Source organism: Pelophylax lessonae (genome assembly GCF_965119305.1).
Source record: "Pelophylax lessonae genome assembly, chromosome: 2".
In the NCBI taxonomy this organism is placed as follows: domain Eukaryota; kingdom Metazoa; phylum Chordata; class Amphibia; order Anura; family Ranidae; genus Pelophylax; species Pelophylax lessonae.
In genome coordinates, this window is record NC_138769.1 from 412,050,035 (window position 1) to 412,068,887 (window position 18,853).

Genomic DNA, 18,853 nt, shown 5'->3' on the forward strand with positions numbered 1-18,853 from the left:
AAGTTCAAGGGGGCCGAATACTTTCGCAAGGCAGTTGAACTTGTCTAGTCATGAACCTCTTCGTTATACCCTTGTGGGGCTTTACCCCATCGGTATAATATTTTTGTGTTTTTGCTGACGGTGTTAGGTTATATAGGCAAGAACCTTACAGGCAACATGGTATCTGCAATCATGATGGTATTGTTTCCCCAATTTTAAATTTCCTACACTGTAGCAGTAACAGAATGTTCATACCGACTTGCTATAGCTGTTCTGTTAGGATGGCTGTGTAAATTAGACATACTGATGGTATTTTAACATATACTGTAGTACTGAACTTAAACATACCCAGTCAGGTATAAGGGTTAGAGTGACAGCTAAACGTGATTCTCCATATACAGGCCATATTCCTGCCCATAATGTGCTTCAAGGTACGTATCAAATGAATGAGCAGTCTGCATCTGCAGCAAAATGGCTGGCTACCCCCTTTACGCCACCAGACATACAAGCTTATACTACTGTATAAAGCATAGACCCTAGGAAAGATTATAGTGACCACACAGCCCCATGTAAGGGGCCCAGTGTTGCTTCACTTATTTACCTACAAATCTTAAGACCTCCATCAGAGGAAGAACACCAAAAATACAACAAGATACGATAGGAGAATTTTCTTAAGTTACTTTACAAGTTATAGGCTTTAATTTTTCTACTTCTGTTCACCTCTAACTCCAATGCTAGATGACTGGAACCATGTCCTCTAACCTTTTACCAGATTCAGGCACAGGGAGAGCATCTGGTAATATGCGTGTTGAATGTAGGGGATTTGATCCTCTGCTGAATGTAGGCTCAGCAGCAAAATCCATGGGCCTTTCAAGTATATATGCAAAGACAAATGCCCTCCAAAGTCATGTGCATAAAACATATTAAAGTACCCTGTAGAATACACAAGACCCATATTGAGATGTATTCACACTAGAAACAACAACAAATCTTGCAGAACCTTCTAGAATCTCATAAAAAGATGACTAATGTAATAACAAATATCACATATATAATGTAACAGGTGGTGGAATTTATATGTATGCATGCATGTACTGAGACACTGCATAAAGATACTCTGGTAAGGTCTCAGCGACCAGTGAGTTTATCTCAAAACCATTTACACCCCTGTTGTCTATGCAGTTTAATGCATCAAGACAACATATAGCAGACTGCACATGACAATGTAAAGCTCAGGTAAAAGCCTCACAAATTGTAAGGCCACATATACAAATGAGGGCTATACTTCAAGCAGACCATTTGACCTAGTACATATGCAGAGAAATCGAGAAATTGAATTACATATAAAGCATGATCCATAAATGGTACCAAAAGAATATAACCCAAATAACACAAGCAGAAGCCCCATGCTGTGTATTTAAATCCATTGGAGATATAACATACAGCTGAAGAATGAGGTCAGATTCATAGTTCATGGGGACATCGCAGTGAGGTAGGTATATCAATGTCTCCTAAATCCTACATATATCTGGAAACTACAGCTGCAGATATCATAATCAACGCATGAGGCAGGTAATAATTGCAATCTGTTCAGGCTGGTTAGCTAGTACCAAGAGCTAACCAATAAAGATGCCAGGCAGAAGCAAGCCTTCAGGGTGTCCAAGCTACGAATGCCTGCCAGAGACATTGATATACCTACCTCACTGAGATGTCCCCACACACTCTGACCATATGTCGCCATTATAATATTTAAAGTAGCCATTCAGGCCTGTTTCCAATATGGACATGAATATGCACACAAGCATGTCTCCCTACTGAAACCCACAGATATTATCTTTGCCATTTTTGGTCATATACATGGTACTATGCTATTACTGGTCCTGGACAACTCTCACTTTTTTTTAGGCCTGCAATGTTTTGAGTCACATGGGAGATATCGGTCTGTTCTGGTCTCTCTGGCCCTGAGGAAGCCTCGTGCGAAACGCATTGGCTTGCTGGGGACCCTTAGACCGTGCTCCATCTGAGACCTTACGTCATCTCCTGATATTTAGTTATAGGCACTCCCTTTTGGGAAGTATTTCTACATTGCGGCTCTATATGTCTGTATATTTTATGTTAGACATGGGTAACCATCCTATGTACTGTACCACTTTTAACATGTACAATAAAGCTATATTTTAGATAATTTTGTGTCATATTTGATCCTCCTCCTCCCATTGGCCCGCAAAGCCCCATTTTTTCTTTCATTGGTTGCATCAATATACCGGGGTATGGGCCCCCTACACGGTAATTTATTTTTTACCACTGCATAGAGGTATTAAGGAATGAATTGCCTTTTTTTTTTTTTTTTTTTTTAAACTTTACATATTAACTAAATTATACACCAAACCTTTTTTTTTGGTTATTATTCTATTAGTTGATTAATCAAAATAATAGCCAACTAGTCGATTATGAAAATAATCATTAGTTGCAGCCCTACTTACCCGCAACTTTTTTTTCCAAGAGTCTTTTAGGACAGCACCTGAGAGATTGTGGCTCCTCCAACCCACTAAGGAAACACCTCTTCCACAAATCTTTGAAAAGGAGGCTTCTCCCCACCACATATCAGCCGTAGTAGAGTACCTCAGGCCCAGACTGGAACACAAACACATCATCGTTAATCACAGCAATATGCATAACATTAGGGCGGGTCGTATCTGTCCTGAGACTCTTGGAAAACAAGTTACTGGTAAGTCTAACTTGAATTTTTCCTAAACGTCTTTCAGGACAGCACCTGAGAGGATAACAGAGACTTACCCTATTAGGGAGGGACAAAACCTTGCAAGACCTTTCTGCTGAAGGCCTGATCCCTGGCTGATAAAAAGGTACAATCTGTGATGATGAGCAAATGTCAGAAACCTCAATCACGTTGCTGTCTTGAAGATCTGCTAAGGAGTGGCACCAGCTCTCTCTGCCCAGGAGGTTGCAAGAGCTCTAGTAGAACGTGCCCTGATCCTCAAGAGGGGATAATTTCATATGGGAATACGTTTCAAATATTACCGATCTGTGCCACCTGGCTATCGATCCTTTAGATGCCCGGTGACCTTTTTTGTTACCAGCAAAAAGAACAAAGAGTCAGATGACCTGAACCCTTTTGTTACCCCCAGATAAAACAAAAGGGTTCTCCTTACATCTAAATTGTGAAAAAGTCTCGCTTTATCCCCGGAGGGAGCTGAACAGAAAGTTAGTGAGAAAGTGGTAGGTCAAATGTCTTGGGAACGATTTCTGGCCAAAGCCGAATTTGGATCTGTTTTGGAGGAGGATCCTATCCGAAAAAAATGGAAAGAAAAGGTTCTCTTACTGACAAGAGCATGAAGCTTACTGATCCTTCTTGCAGAAGTAATAACCACTAGAAAACCTGTCTGGAGTGTGAAATCTTTCAGTGAAATTGAATCCAAAAGGTTCAAATGGTTCATTCATCAATGCCTGAAGAACTACTGTAAGATCCCATATTGGAAAGCTCTTCTCCTGGACTGGCCTGTTCCTGGCCATAGCACTAAAAAAATCTTGCAACCAAAGGCTCACAGGCAATAGGGCTTTCCAAAAAAACTCCTAAACTTTAAGTGTCCTAATTGCAAGTCCTTTTTCTGCACCAGCCTGCAGAAATTCTAGAATTGAGGACAAGTCTTCCAAGGGTCAACCTTCCGAATGACACCAGGAATTTAAAACCTTCCAGGCTTTTGCACAAATAGCCCTAGTGACCTTTTTCCTACTGGAAAGCAGGGTGGCTACCAAGGGTTCTGAAAACCCCTTATTTCTCAGCAGCTGCTCTTCAGATACCAAGTGGTCAGTGTTAGTTTGGCTACATCTGGGAAGTTCACTGGGCCCTGACACAGGAGATCCCTCCTTGGAGGAAGATGCCAAAATGGTTTTACTGATAAACGAAGAGTCGTAGAGAACCAAGCTCTTCTTGGTCAAAAGGGGGTGACTAAAATCACCTCAACTTTCTCCTTTTCTATCTTAACACCCTCAGAATCATCTGAAAAGGAGGGAAGGCGTAACCTAGTTGAAACTCCCAGGGATGCGCCAGTGCATCTGCCCCTGGTCGTGTCGGTGAAGAGAGAAGAACAGAGGAAGTTTCATATTTCCTCTGGAAGCAAGAAGATTCACCAGGGGATTCCCCCATTTCTCTGTAATTGGGGCCAATATCTCTGGATTTAGGGCCCAGTCTGCTTCCTGTAATACTTGTCTGGACAGGAAATCTGCTACCTTGTTCAGTGTTCCTTTGAGGTGGACTGCTGATAATAATAGTAAATGCATTTCTGCCCATTCCAGAATTTACGTGGCTAGTAACTGCAAGGCTCTGCTTCTTGTTCCCCCCTGCTTGTTTAAGTATGCCACGGTTGTGGCATTGTCTGACAAAACCTGGACATTGTAACCCTGGATGTCTGGTGAGAAGGAACTCCGAGCAATTGCTACAGCCCTTAGTTCTCTCCAGTTGGAGGACCTTGCCGCCTCCTTCTAGGACCACGTTCCCTGAGCTACATTCTTTCCCAATAGGCACCACACCCCCAGGCACTGGCATCTGTCGTAATAACCCTTTCGACTTGAGATGATCAAAGATGGCCCTTGGATAGGACTGACTGTTTCTTCCACCACCAGAGCGTTTTCACCCTGGTCGGAGTTTTACTATCTTGTCCAAAGTTTCCGGATTGTGATCCCATGCTTGTAAGAGAAAAGCTAGAAGAGGCCAGAAGTGGAGTCTCATCCATTGAATGGCTGGAATGGTTGAAATTAGGGGTTGATTGGTCTCTAACATAGTAACTATGGATTTGACCTGGTTCTTCTTCTCTTCTGGCAAGAAGGTCCTTTGCTCCACTGAACAAATTTTGTAACCCAAAAATAGTACAACTTGTGCTTGCTCCAAGTTTGACTTCTGGATGTTGAGCATCTAGCTCAAACACTCCAAATGGTTACAGGCTTCTTCCAGATTCTTCAGCAGTTTCTCCCTTGAAGGGGTGAAAAGGAGGTGGTCGTCTAAATACGGTATTACTGCAATTTTAGCGAAGACGAAGTGGAGCCAGAACCATCACCTTTGTGAAAATCCACGGTGCGGAAGAAAGGCCAAAAAAGGAAGTGCTCGAAATTGCAAATAAAGAATTGGATTCCCCATGTTCACCGCTAGTTTCAAATATTTCTGAAACTGAATGCTGATGGGCAAATTAAGGTAAGCATCCCTGAGATCTATTGATGCCATAAAGCATACTTTGGTTAACAGATTCCAGACTGTGAAAATCGAATCCATATGGAATTTTCTGTAACGCACTGACCTTTTCAGGAGCTATGAATTGAGGATTAGATGAAAGCTTCTGAAAAGTTTCTTTACCAGAAAGAAATGAGAGTATAAACCCTGCTGACATTCTTATGGAACTACCACGTTCTGATCCTTTATAAGGGTCCTCATGGCCAGAGCCTTGGTAGAATCTTTCAGGAGATTTGTGATTAGAAACCTTTCTGAGGGAAGATTTGAGAAGTCTATCTTGTACCCCTGGAAAAGCATTGTCAAAATGTATTGGCTTGAAATTATCTTTTGCCACTGAGGGAGAACATTTAGAAGTCTTACCCCCACAGGAAGTGCCCAGTCATTGGGTCTTGTTGGTCTGTGCAGGATAAAGGCTTTTGCGAGAACCAGTTCCGTCTCTTTGATTTAGGCCTGCCCTTCTGATCTTGCGATCAGAAGGGTGAAAAAGATGCCTGGGAGGCAGTTTCTTCTTTTTGACCAGAAATGCCCTTTTACTATCCGCTGTTCTATCTAGTATGGAATCTAGTCCTGGGACAAATAACAAGTCTCCTGTAAACGGAATTGCGCAAAGCTTACTCTTGGATGCGGAGTCCCCCAGCCAATTCTTAAACCAAAGAGCTCTTCTGGCTTAATTAGATAGTGTCACTGACCTAGCTGTCAACCCTTACATATATCCAGTGAAGTGACTGGCCTCGGGTGATACACAGAGATTAAGCAAATACTTCTATATAAGTTGTACCTGTTTATCTGCAGTCTTTTCTTCTCTACATCTGCTCAAAGTTCAGAATTTACAAAAGCCTGTCTGAAGCCCCGTACACACGCACCGATTGTTGGCCGTAAATTTTCGGCCAACGTCCGATCGGCCGATTAACGGCTTGTTAGTATGATGCTTCCGACAACCGACTTTTTGGCCAAACAAAATCTGGTGTGCAGGCTATAAATTTTTTTTGTTGGCCAACAACAGAACGGCCGACAAAAATGTGATGATCAAGACTGGGCATGCTCAGTGAAGAAAAAACACACGAAAAGTAGAACAGAACATGACATCACTTCTGCAGTTGGTTGTTGTTGGCCGACAAAATTCGTGTGCAGTCTAGAGCACATTTCAACCAACACAACAACACTGGACAAAAGACGGCCGATCGTTCGGTGCGTGTGTACGGGGCTTGAGTAGGGTTGCCACATCATCCCTTTAAACCAGGACACATATTAATTACACAGGTTATGAGACTGATATAATGCACCGAGTTCAATTACCAACCTAATCAGCCACAGAGCCTGTGTAAATAATATGTGTCCTGGTTTAAAGGGATGAGGTGGCAACCCTATGTCTGAGCTACCAGAAAAACAGGGCACAGAGCTGAGGTTACACTCTGCAAAGCTCAGTGAGGAGAGGTCTGAGAGCTGATTGGAGGGAATGTACACAGAAACAGAGCAGAGGCTGTCAATCACAGGCTGGGTGCTGGAGCTCCCTCCTCGGTCACCTTTTTTCTCTTAGTGTCAGGAAAACATGTCAGAAGCGACTCTTACTGATAGCAGAGGAACAAAACAGCAGACAGAAATGACACTTAGTACTCTTAATTGAGACAAGTAAACACTTAAGAGGGATATGCTTTGTTCATATTTCATGTGTGAGGTTTATAACTACTTTAAGGGCCTGCTCACACTAGAAAGCAGTGTGGGAAACCCATGTTTCCTACCAGTTTCTCACACCACATTCAAATTGCACTGCCCTTGTGATCTGCAATGGGTGTCAGTGAAAAGTTAAGGACACACCAAACGCAGGTCACAAAAAACAGTGTTTCTACACTGGACTACATGGTACAAATGCATGCACTACTTTTGGTGCAGTGCAAATTGCACTGCACAGAACTGCATGTGAATCGCACAGGAACACGCAGCCCAATCCTGTGTGATTCAGATGCAGTTCCTAGTGTGAATGGGCCTTTTGGCTCCATTCACACTGGATGATTTGGAATTGTGAGTGGAATACGTATGATTCTGCCCGCAGTTCCAAATCGTGTGGCAATTGCTAAAAATCCATTATAAATAACACGCTACATGCTTAGCGATAGCCGTGTGGTAAAATGCACCTTTAAAAATCGTGTGAAGCTTGCCGTCCAAAAAGGAGCTGGAGCTTGTTTTGGGTGACAAACATGCATAGGGCCGCCCATTGAAGAGAATGGGTTGCCCTATGTGTAGAACACAGAATTGCATGAAAATCACCCACATAAGATCACAAGCAGGAAAGTGTGAAGGGAGCCCAACAGAAGGGCTTCTGTATTCATTTTGGAAAAGTTACCTTAAAATTAGGTGCGTTGTGATTTGTTTCTTTTATTTATTTATTTTTTTAAAGTCAGTGTCAAAAAAAAAAAAAAAAACATTTTTTTTTATTAAAGGTAAATGAGAGATCTGGGGTCTTTCTTTACCCCAGATCTCTCAATAAAGAGGACCTGTCATGCTTATTTCTATTACAAGGGATGTGTACATTCCTTGTAATAGGAATAAAAGTGATCCAAAAAATAAAAAGGTAAAAGTGTAAAAATAAAAAAGTAATAGGAATAAGAAAAAAATTAATTCAAAAGCGCCCCATCCCTCCGAGCTGGCGTGCAGAAGCGAACACACATGTAAGTTGCACCCACATATGTAAACGGTGTTCAAACCACGCGTGCGATATCGCTGTAATTGTTAGAGCGAAAGCAATAATTCTAGCACAAGACCTCCTCTCTAAATTCTAAACAGGTAACCTGTAAAAAATGTTTTTAAGTACCGTAGTTTGTCGCCATTCCATGACCGTGCGCAATATAAAAGCGTGACATGTTAGGTATTTATTTACTCAGCTGGACATAATCTTTTACATTATACAAAAAAGTTGGGCTGCTTTATTTTAATTCATCAAAGTGTATTTTTTCTGTGTTTGAAAGCCTGCTGCACAAATGCAGTTTGAAATAAAATATTGCAACAATTGCAATTTTATTCTCAGGGGTCTCTGCTAAAAAAAAATATATATAAAAAAAATGATTGGGGGTTCTAAGAACTTTTTCTAGGAAAAGAAATACTGATTTAAACTTGTAAAAGAAAAGTTCCAGAAAAGGCCTGGTCGGCAAGTGGTTTGAAGATGTGACAACAGTACCAGTTAGCAGAGCAGGGCCGCTGGTAGGGGGGGACCACCAGCCCTCTTGTAGGGGGCCCGAGCTCACAGGGGGGGCCACACAGAGAGGGGGATTAGTGATGGACAACAAATACAGAAATCTTCCTCCAGTACCTGAATCTGATCTGTCCCTCTCCCTGCTATCAGCTTTTATCTGTTGAGAAAGAGACAGTTGTCCCTCACTAATCCCCCTCCCTTGTGTGGGCCCCCCCTCCCAGCACTTCTCTCTGCTCAGGAGTTTATTTGTAAATTGTAACTTTGTTTCTCTCTGTCTCTCTGATCACTGAGCTCCAACTGCCCAGCCTGTATATTTTTCTCATCTCATCTTTTTTATTTAACATAGTTTTTTTTTTTTTTTTAGATGTAGCAGGAATTATGCGAGTTATGTTATATTTGTGTCTGATAATAGTGATTTTGTTGTAATTTTAGCTAAATATGTCTTTAATATTTTCTTGAGGGGGCCCTGCCAGGTAGTCTGTACGGGGCCCCACGATTTCTAACAGCAGCCCTGCCGCAGAGAACGATTTCCGCTGTGATGTCACAGATAGTGTCACAGCTTGGCTGCCTGCTCCACCCAGTTTTCAAAGCACAGTACAGAGCAAAGAAGGATGATCACATGACTTGGGTATCAAAAACCTGCAGAAAGGTAATTTTACAAACAGATCTAATGCATAGCTGTTTATAGGTCTCAATTTGCATCACATAAAAATAAAAAGACATTAAGTTTAGGTATGCCATCGTGGTGACATCTATGTGGCAGAGCTGCATGAATCTGAGGAATGTATGGAAAAAAAAATACAAATGCTGTCAGGTAAAATAGGTTCCATATACGTACTTCATGTGTATTTAGCTACCAGGAGGCTGCTTGTTTCCTGCTAACTGTATGATCCTGATTTGAGATTATAATAAAAAAGCCCCATGAACTTAATCACCACCATGTAAGGTAAGACACCTCCTCCAGCAAAGGGCTACTAACTACACAACAACACACTTCATACCTTCACAGCACACCTTAGTGCAGACCCGGAGGATGCGTTGAGAAATCATTCCATGCTACATATGACCCCGCCCCGCCGTTCACTTCACAGCCAATAGTAGCCCGGAACACACAGCACCAATCAACATACATCTCTCATTTTCCTTTCTATCAATGCAAGCTGAGAAAAAAGAGCAGCGATTGGCTACAGGGACAACGTCGTTTCTGGTGTAGCGGGTCTGTTGGATTTTTAGGTGCAGTACAACTGCAACTACATTAGAAAGGCTTGAGGAGAACACAGCGGGTAAATTCACCTCTGTTCTCAAACGTACCATTGTTTTGTTAAAGTATAAATAAAGTTGCGGAAAAAAACGTGCATTGAGCATGCGTGGCGTCAGGACGCCGTTGCCACGTCCAGGTTACGTGTAGGTTCCGTCAGGCTAGGGGGTGTTTCCGGCGCCTGATTGGCTGTGACAGGAGGGTGACGCTGCGGTACAGAGAGCGGACGGAGGAGCACGGGCTGTGGAGGTGTCGCCCTGTCATTGTCCTCTTGTGAGCCGCCGTCGGGGGTGTCTGTTCTGTCAGCAGATAGAGAGCGGCTGGTACAGGTAATAGGGGAGGACGGGGCCCAGTGGCGGGCGGGAGGGCTGACCAGAGGCGGCCTGGGGTGTGGCGCATGTCGCAGGATGGCTCATAACACACTGGCCTTGTGTGAACGCTGCATGACCAGCATTACCTCACCCGTACACCGCCTATTGGTAGACCGCCTCATAAATTATTCTGAAATCTGAACAACTTTTCTGTAACTGACACACCACACACACACATTACAGTTTCTGTACAATAACTTTCCATCTACCAACACTGTCATATTATGGCCTACCTTATTTAAAATAGCTGCCCTGTCAGTGTTAAACGGTTTGTCTCCACCCTCTGCTACCTTGTCTGGACAGCTTGGTCTGTTAAAAGGAAGTTGAAAAGAACAGACTTATGCTGGCTATACACGTCTAGATTTTTGGAAGAGAACATTTGTATGATAATTCTGATCTGACAATCTGACATTTGATGAATGGACAAATGTCACTCGAATGTTGTCTTTTGCTTTTTACATTCAATTTTAAAATATAATTTAATTTCTGAGTGATAACCACATACTCTGCCTGAAAATTCCTTGATAGAGAGAAGTTTTACTTCCTGCCCCCTTCAAATTTTCCCGTCACTGCAGTCCAAAATTGGACATCGATTTGACCCCACTAACGATTAGAATATTAAACAAATGTTCTTAAAATGAGAATCTATATGTATATGGCCAGCATTACCGTGCAGATGACCAGATGAAAATGAAATGGTAACTTCACCTAAAAGGGTAAGTTCTGTTTGTTTGCATCCCCGCTCTTTATTGAAACCACTCAGATTGCAGCTCCGTGGTGGTTCATTGAAAACTCTAAGCTGACAGCCACAGAGGTTGCTGGTCCTTGTAGTTTTCCTATTCACAGGACACTAGGTGGGGAGGAGCCCCGCTCAGCCACGTTTTTTGTTTTAATTTGAGACAGCTAGCGGGAAAGAAGATCCCCCGCTAGCTGTGAGGGGTGCGAGGGCCGGTCTGTTCTTAACATATAAATAATGAGTTTACCTTCAGGAACATGTTACATGTTCCACCCATTTTTAGTCCCGGTTCACATTAGTGTGATGCGGCAACACTATGAATCTATTGCGTCACATCCGCAGCATAGGCAGTTCACACTGCCATATGCGATACGCTGGGGGTGTCAAAAGTTAACGACACCCATCAGATCGCATATTGCAGTGTGATCTGACAGTTTGCACAGGAATCGGATCGCATTGGTGTGAATCACCATGCGATCAGATTCTGCTGCGGACCAAAAAAAGGGTCATGTGCGAGTTCACTGCGATTGCGGTGCGAATTCAGCCATACAAACTGTATGACTGAATTTGCACCGCACAGACATCGCATGTGATTTTTTTTTTTAGGAGCAGTGCGCTCAGAATTACATGTGATGTCTGTGAACGCATATGTGTGAACCAGCACTTAGGGTGGCACATGTAACCTGTTCCCACTCCTGCAGCTGCTTGGAGATCTGAGCTCTGTGTGTGACAGCCGTATGGGGAGAAGTTCCCTGTACTAGCTGACACTTTCAGAAAAGTGTGCAGCCACGTCAATAATTCAGAGTTCTGTGAATGGGAAAGTACAGGTACCGACATCCTTTGCGGTTGTCGGCTTGTAGTTCTCGCTGAATTACCACTTGAGTGCTGTGATAGTTCATTGATTCTTTCTGTCAGTGTCAAATCCCCTGCTCAAACAATGCTTACACCGACAGATCTGCAGCAGACCTACATGGCATCAGTGATCTACTGATTGTGGGTGCAATGCTCTCTAGGCTCCAAAAAAAAAAGTAATAAATGCACATTTTTTTTTTTTTTTTTTTTTTTTATCTGCAAAAAAAAAAGCCTATTATACATTTTTTTTTTCAATAGGTGAGCTTATCCTTTAGGGGAAAAAAGCCTAAAAAAGAAAAGTAATGCAGCCACCACATCTAAGAATTGGTGAGCTGGAATGAAATACATTTTGTTTGTTAGTTTTACTAATCCCAGGACTCTGCATTCACTATATCCGGTCTCCCACAGTACACAGAACATGGAAATGCAATAGATTTAGTAAATATAAACGGTTAAACTCCTTTGCTCATCAGTAGTATATAGCTGTCTTGTGACTTTTATCAGTGTCTGGTTAAAGCTTGTTGGAGGTGTTTTCTATCTCATCTGACTGTCCTATGAGGCTGCAGGACCCCTGACTGTCTGAATAGTGCTGATTGGCCCTGTGCTGATCACATGCACTCTCCCAAGAAAAAAAAAAACTCTCTAGCAATACACACCAAACTGAGCATGTGCAGAGTGACTCCAAGGCTCTGTTCTATCAGATGGATTGGGGACTGTGGAAGAAGGGGAGGAATATAGAAGATGGGATCAAACAGACTTTTTACACAATGCAGAGGATTAACCTCTTAGGTTCCACAGTGAGTATAACAAGCATGCTTTACTGCATATACAGACTGATTTTACTGTTGTGGGTTTAGTAACACTTTAAGAACCACTTTATGCTCATCACACAGGTTACAGTCTGATTGTATAATCTCCACTCCACAATTTCCCACAACTGGATTTTCTGTCCATAACCATCAGGATAATTTTGAGTTTGCTCAGAATTAATAGATGACACTGTGTGTGCTTTTTTGACAATTCACACATTCAATCATATTGGCCTGATTCTGTGAAAATTTGTTTCACTAATCTCCATAACTAAGTTTGTACAGTCAGATGTGTTCGGTGAGCTTAGAGAAGTAAATCAGGTTTTAGAAGTTTAGTTTGTTTAGCTCTATCTAGACAAACAATTACCTTCATTAGCGTGCTGTGGCACTGTATATAGCATTAATTACATACAGTATACAGCACTGTTTCAACAGTTCCCAGTCCTACTTTCAGAACAAAATTGAGTCAGGCTGAGCACTGCAAAGCCATTCAAAGAATGCTTTGTATTCTATGAGTAAATACAAAGTGTCCTCTGATTGGCTAAGGCAGAGAGGCGGTAATCTCTACCTCAGCCAACCGGAAGAAGCTTTGTATTCATTCATAAAATACAAAGCTTCCCATGAATAGCTGAGCACTGCTCAGTCTGACTCGATTTTGTTGCAGATGTGGAACAGGAAGCTCCTATCCCAGTGTCAGAACACAGCACTGTACTGTATGTAACTTAGGCTATATACAGTTTACACCATGCTCGCAGCCACTGCATCTGTTAGTGAAGGTAATACATTGTTTGGACAAGCTTGATCCAAATGAATTATTTAAACTTCACTAAAAGCATGAGATCCACTTTAATTCAGAGCTGGCTCACCTTTGGTTCTTGGGCCTTGTCTGTAAATTCCACTGTACACCAGCACCTTGTCCCTTCAGGGCAGAAACGGCTCCTCTGACATAGTGTCCTCCTCCTCTCTTTTGTTTGTAGTGAGTCCTCCAAGTGCTCGACCCCCCCCCCCCTGCTCCAGCACAAAGCACATTTGCTGGCATATAGAAAGCAGCATTAGATTTCTGAGCATTAAAGTACATCTAAAGCCAAGTCTTTTTGCGGTTTCTGTAAGTGGGGAGATTTCCCTTTGCGTCCTATCCCCTCCCACAACAGGAAGTGAGAGGAAATCTCTACAAAGTGAGGGAAATGCTCACTTAGTTGAAACTGCTGCGGGTTTCCCCTTTGGAAGATTTTTCCCTCTCTTCCTGTTATGTTGATGGCTCAATATTTTGTATTTTTTTTATCACTTTAATTCTTGTTTTGTATAGAGGGACACAGGCAGGGATTCTAACCCTTCCCTACTCTATCCACTGTTAAAGAACTAAAGCTGAACTCTGGTGAACTGAAAAACCACTCTTGTAGTGGAATTCCTTGTGCAATGCAAGAGATAAATGCTCATTTTTGCCTAGGGTACCAGAATAAAAAAACTTGTATTTAACCTTTTCTCACTCCCCAGGCTGTTGGCGCTCAACTCTCTGCTTTAGATTGTGTTCAGGCCCTCATCATTCTCACTTACAGTGCTGGACTAACTCTGCTGCATTGTATATAAGTACATTGCAGCTGCGACTGGCAGACAGAGTGCTTCAGAGGATCAGTCACAATGGAAGGTAGTCTTGGGAGTGAGGGATTAGGTAAGTAAAAGTGTTCTTTTCTGGTACTCTAAACCAGTGGCCCTTAGCCTGTATCTGGCCCTTGGGGCACTATTCTTCCACTGATACAAGGTACTATTCCTCTTGTTGACAATGATGAGGCGTCATTCCTTCCAATGACACTAACAGGCAAAATTTAGGCCCCACCCGCCTTCCTCCACTGCCTCTTGGGAAATGTCACAGGAGACAGTGGAACTATTCTTGGGGGCGCAAGGGAATGGGCTGCCAGCTGTGAAGCAGCATGGAGTCAGTCAGCTGCCCACCGTTAGGATGCCAGCGCCTGGACTCGAAGACCGGAGTCAGATGAGAACATCTCTGGATCCTGGGACTGGTAAGTGTGTGTGGGTTTTTTCACCAGCTACATTATTTGTAGCTGCTGACTTTAAATTTTTTTGTTTATAGGGTGAAGATCTTCTTTAGGTAATTGTGGGTATACTGGAAGAGTTGCTGGTATCCTGTAAGGCTGGTACAGATAGCTTAGGCAGCAGTTCAACTGATAAAGCCAGAATGATATTGATTTTTGGAATTTGTAATTCTTGTTCCTTGGGGCTATAGTACAGCAATAAATAGAAACCAGATAGACTTTGACAACTTAGAGATGTGGCCGTTTTTCTGTTTTAATTACTCATCCTTTGGACTGTTACGCAATTATTTCTTGTGTATGGTGTGCTAGGTGCATTCGTTTCCTTTAGTCTGACCCGATGATCCTCCCAGTAACACATTTGCGGTCCTAGGATGAAAACACTTGCTCACTTTACTGCCTCCATTGCATACATTACAGGGCTTCTAGCCTTGTACTGTACATAACAACACTGAGGGACTGCTTATAGACTGGAGCTTCAGGCAAAGAACTGCGCTGGAGCTGGGAGTTGGATAATTAATACAACCTTTTCTGCAACCCCCTAGACTAAAAGTTTACTTTTACCCTAAATCAATTCTTGAACTGTGCACTTGGACTTTTTTTTTTTATATGCTTTATCCATGCTGCAAAGCAGCACTTCTGCTTTTCTTGCCTAGGTTCTCCCCACTCGCCGAATACACGCAAATGTGCCACAGGGTTAGATTCCCAAGAGTGCGCCAGTTTCTCAGCCAGCTGCACATGGCAAGGGTCTCCCAAGCACTCCCAAACAATGACACCAGGGAAGTCCAAAATCGTACTTTTCTTTGTGTGTGCACGAAACACCCCCCCGCCCCCATGTTTGCGCATGCACAATATGGTGCCACCCATAAGGATGCATTGGTTTATTAACTTTTTTTGTGTGCTTGGAGTTGGTCTTTAACCCCTTTATGCCTAAGCCCTTTTCTGACATTTGTTGCTTACAAGTTAAAAGCAGTGTTTTTTGCTTGGAACCCCCCAAACAAAATGTATAATATATGTATGTATTTTTTAGCAGAGGCCATAGAGAATAAAATGGCGATTGTTGCACTATTTTATGTCAAACGGTATTTGCGCTGCGGTCTTTCAAATGCATATTTTTTTTTTTTTTTTTGGAAGAAATGCACTTTCATGAATTAAAAAAAAAAAAAGTAAAGTAGCAAAGTTAGCACAATTTATTTTGTATAATGTAAAGATGTTACGCCAATTAAATAGATACCTAACATGTCATGCTTTAAAATTGCGTACACTCGTGGAATGGTGACAAACTACTGTACTTAAAAAAAAAAAAAAAAAAAAAAAAAAAAATCTCCATAGAATGACGCTTTAAACATTTTTAACGGTTACCTGTTAAGAGTTCGAGCAGGTCTCGTGCTAGAATTCTAGCTCTCGTTCTAACAATTGCTGCGATATCTCGCGTGTGGTTTGAACACCATTTATGTATAAGGGCGCAACTTGCGTATGCGTTCGCTTCTGTGCGCTAACACGGAGGGACAGGGCACTTTAAATTTTTTTTTTCTTATTTATTTTTTTACTTTTACACTGTCCCTTTACTTATTTTTTTTTTATCACATTTATTGCATTTACTAGGAATGTAAACATCACTTATAACCGTAATAGGCAGTGACAGGTACTCTTTATGGAGGGATCTGGGGAAAGACCCTAAATCCCTCCTTTGCACTTAAAAACGTTTAAAACGCCAAGTTTCGGCTGTGTTTGGGTCTTCAGCCAGCCGGCAGACGTGCTTGCTGGTCAGATGGAAGACCCAGGCGAGCAGCGGGAGAGGGGGTGGGGGATGTCCCCTCCGGCTGCTTGTAATGACAGCCTGAGTGGCTGCTTAGCCGCATTAGTTATTAAAAGAAAGCCGACTGTCGGCTATAAAAATCAGTACCTCTAGCTGCAGGCATCACCCCGGTACAACCCCCTGAAGCTGAGGTTGCATATTTGCGTTCCATCGGCGGGATGGGGTTAACTACTTGAAGACCATTATTATTTTTTATTTTTTTCTTCTTCTTTAAAAGTTTAAATCAGTATTTTTTTGCTTAAAAAATTTACTCATAACCCGCAACTATTATAATTTTTTTAGCAGAGACCATAGGGAATAAAATGGCATTTGTTTATGTCCTATGGTATTTGCGCAGCGGCTTCGCAAACACTTTTTTTTTTTTGTGAAAGATTTTATGCCGAGTATAGTTACTCAAATTGTCATGCTTTAAAATTGTGCACGCTTCTTGAATGGGACAAACTATGGTACTTTAACATCTCTATAGGTGACACTTTAATTGCCTTTACTGGTTAACTGTTTAGTGCTAGAGGAGGTCTAGCACTAGAATTATTGCTCTCGCTCTGTTCGCTGCGAAACCTCACTTATGCGGTTCAGATTCTGTTTACATATGCAGGTACAACTTGCGTATGCGTTCGTGTCTGCGTGCAAGCACGGAGGGATGGAGGAGCTTTAGTGTTTTTTTTTTTTTTTTTTTTTTTTTCATACACTGTCTCCTATATATAAATTTTATTCCTATTACATGGCATGTAAACATCCCTTGTAATAGAAATAAGAATGAGAGACTCTCTTTATGGAGCGATCTGAAATCAAAGACTCCAAATCTCTTCCTTACCTTTTTTAAAGAATAAGTTCACCTTTCATAACATGTTACATCCATATTTGGAGTGTAACGTGTTTATGAATGCACTGGCTCCTGCACCGCCAGCTAGTGGAGGATCTTCTCCACCCGCTAGCAGTCAAAATGAAAAAAAAAAGTGGCCGTGTAGGGCACTGTGAGCGCCGTGGTAGTTCATTCACTCCTGTCAGCATGTATCAGCTTACTCATACGAGGTACGATCAAGCTGATACACTAACAAGATTGCAGGAGACCTGCATGGCACCTGCTGATTGCTGGTGCAATGCTTTACAGGCTCCTGCAATAAAAATAATAAATGCAAACTTTTGTGCCTGTAAAAAAATGTGCATTTTTTTTTTTTCTTTAAAAGGTTAACTTGTCCTTTTTTTAAAAGCGAAAGATCAAAAAAAAAAAAAAAAAAAGAAAAAAAAAGTTTTTATTTCACTTTAAAAAAATAAATAAATAAATAAAACTGCTTGGACCGTTTTTTTTGAGAAAGCTGGCTGCCTGTAGGAAAAAATGCTACAAAGGTTATGGCTGATATCTTCAGGCATAGTTCTGGAAAACCACTTGCAAACTGCAATGTATATATACAGTTGTGCTCCTAAGCCTCCTAAGCCTGGCAGAGTTTGATTTCTTGGCCATTTTTCAGAGAATATGAATAACGCAAAAACTCTTCTTTCCCTAAAACGTCTTTCAGGACAGCACCTTGAGAGATGGCTCCTCCCTCTCACCAACAGAAAACACGCCATCCACCAGATTTTAAAAGGAAGCTTCTCCTGCCATTCATCAGTTTTTGTGTTTCCTCCGACCGAGGAACACCTGTGTGGGGAGCTGGGCTCTTAAGGTGTCGTCCTGAGAGACCGGGCTTCCTGCGTCCACCTTACCCTATATTGGAGACTTTGCTTCCTCCCATTCACGCGACCCACTGCAGTGCATGGGCTCCTTCTTCCCCTTTAGTGAGTCAGGACCCCGCAGAGCGCAACCCCTGGATGGCATTTCTTGCTGGCGGTGCGGTCCTATTTTCTTCCCACCGCTACCTTTTCAAATTTGCCGCCGCTTGTCCCAGATCGAGTGAAGCTCGTCTGGCCGGAAGTGAGGTTTCCGGGAGGGGCAGTGCTCGGCAGGGGGCGCGTGGCGTCATTTCCGCCCGGGGAAGAGGGGGGGGGGAGCAAGCTGGTGCCTATTCCGGTTCCAGTCCTGTGCAGATGCGCTTTTGGTCTCCGGACTGTGTTATTGCCGATCTTACTGTGGGGTCTCTCTCCTTCCTTTTTTTTTTTTTTTTTGGCACTAGACCCGCCCCCCCCCCCCCCCCCCCCCCCCCGGTGGCTGGGAGCCTGTCAGGGCTCATGGGGCTTACCCTAATGTCTTCCTGTGCACCTAGGTGGCCCTGAGAATTAGGCTGACTCATTAGAAAGAATGTGTATGTTTTCTTTCATGTCTTCCAGGCTAGAGGCTCTGAAACAGTTGTTAAGAGGAAATGCCCCTCATGCAAAACAAAGCTGTCTGAACTCTGGAAAAAGACACTTTGCCAGGGATGTATTGAGCATCCTCAGTATGTGGCGATTTAATCACATCTGTAAGAAAGGAACTGGATGCTACCATTCAATCCTTTCGGTCATCCCTGCAGGATCCTGCCTTGAGTCAGCCATCAGCCTCACACTGTTCTCAGGGCTCACAATTGGTTCCTTTGGTGGAAACAGAAGTGGTTCCTCCCACCCAAGGAAGTCATTCC

General features: G+C 42.6%; 2 protein-coding genes across 3 annotated transcripts in view; one reads left to right on the plus strand and one right to left on the minus strand.

Annotated features, from left to right (window-relative positions):
* Positions 1–9,473, minus strand: part of LOC309546543 (gem-associated protein 8-like) — a 44,541-nt gene extending 35,068 nt beyond the window's left edge. The window contains exon 1 of the mRNA XM_082246291.1: positions 9,410–9,473. The gene's annotated coding sequence lies outside the window, so the exon portion shown is untranslated. The remainder of the gene's footprint in view (positions 1–9,409) is intronic.
* Positions 9,474–9,841: 368 nt separating this feature from the next.
* TFG (trafficking from ER to golgi regulator) overlaps positions 9,842–18,853 on the plus strand; it is a 60,267-nt gene continuing 51,255 nt past the window's right edge. For both annotated transcript variants that reach the window (XM_082245215.1, XM_082245216.1), the window contains exon 1: positions 9,842–9,995. The gene's annotated coding sequence lies outside the window, so the exon portion shown is untranslated. The remainder of the gene's footprint in view (positions 9,996–18,853) is intronic.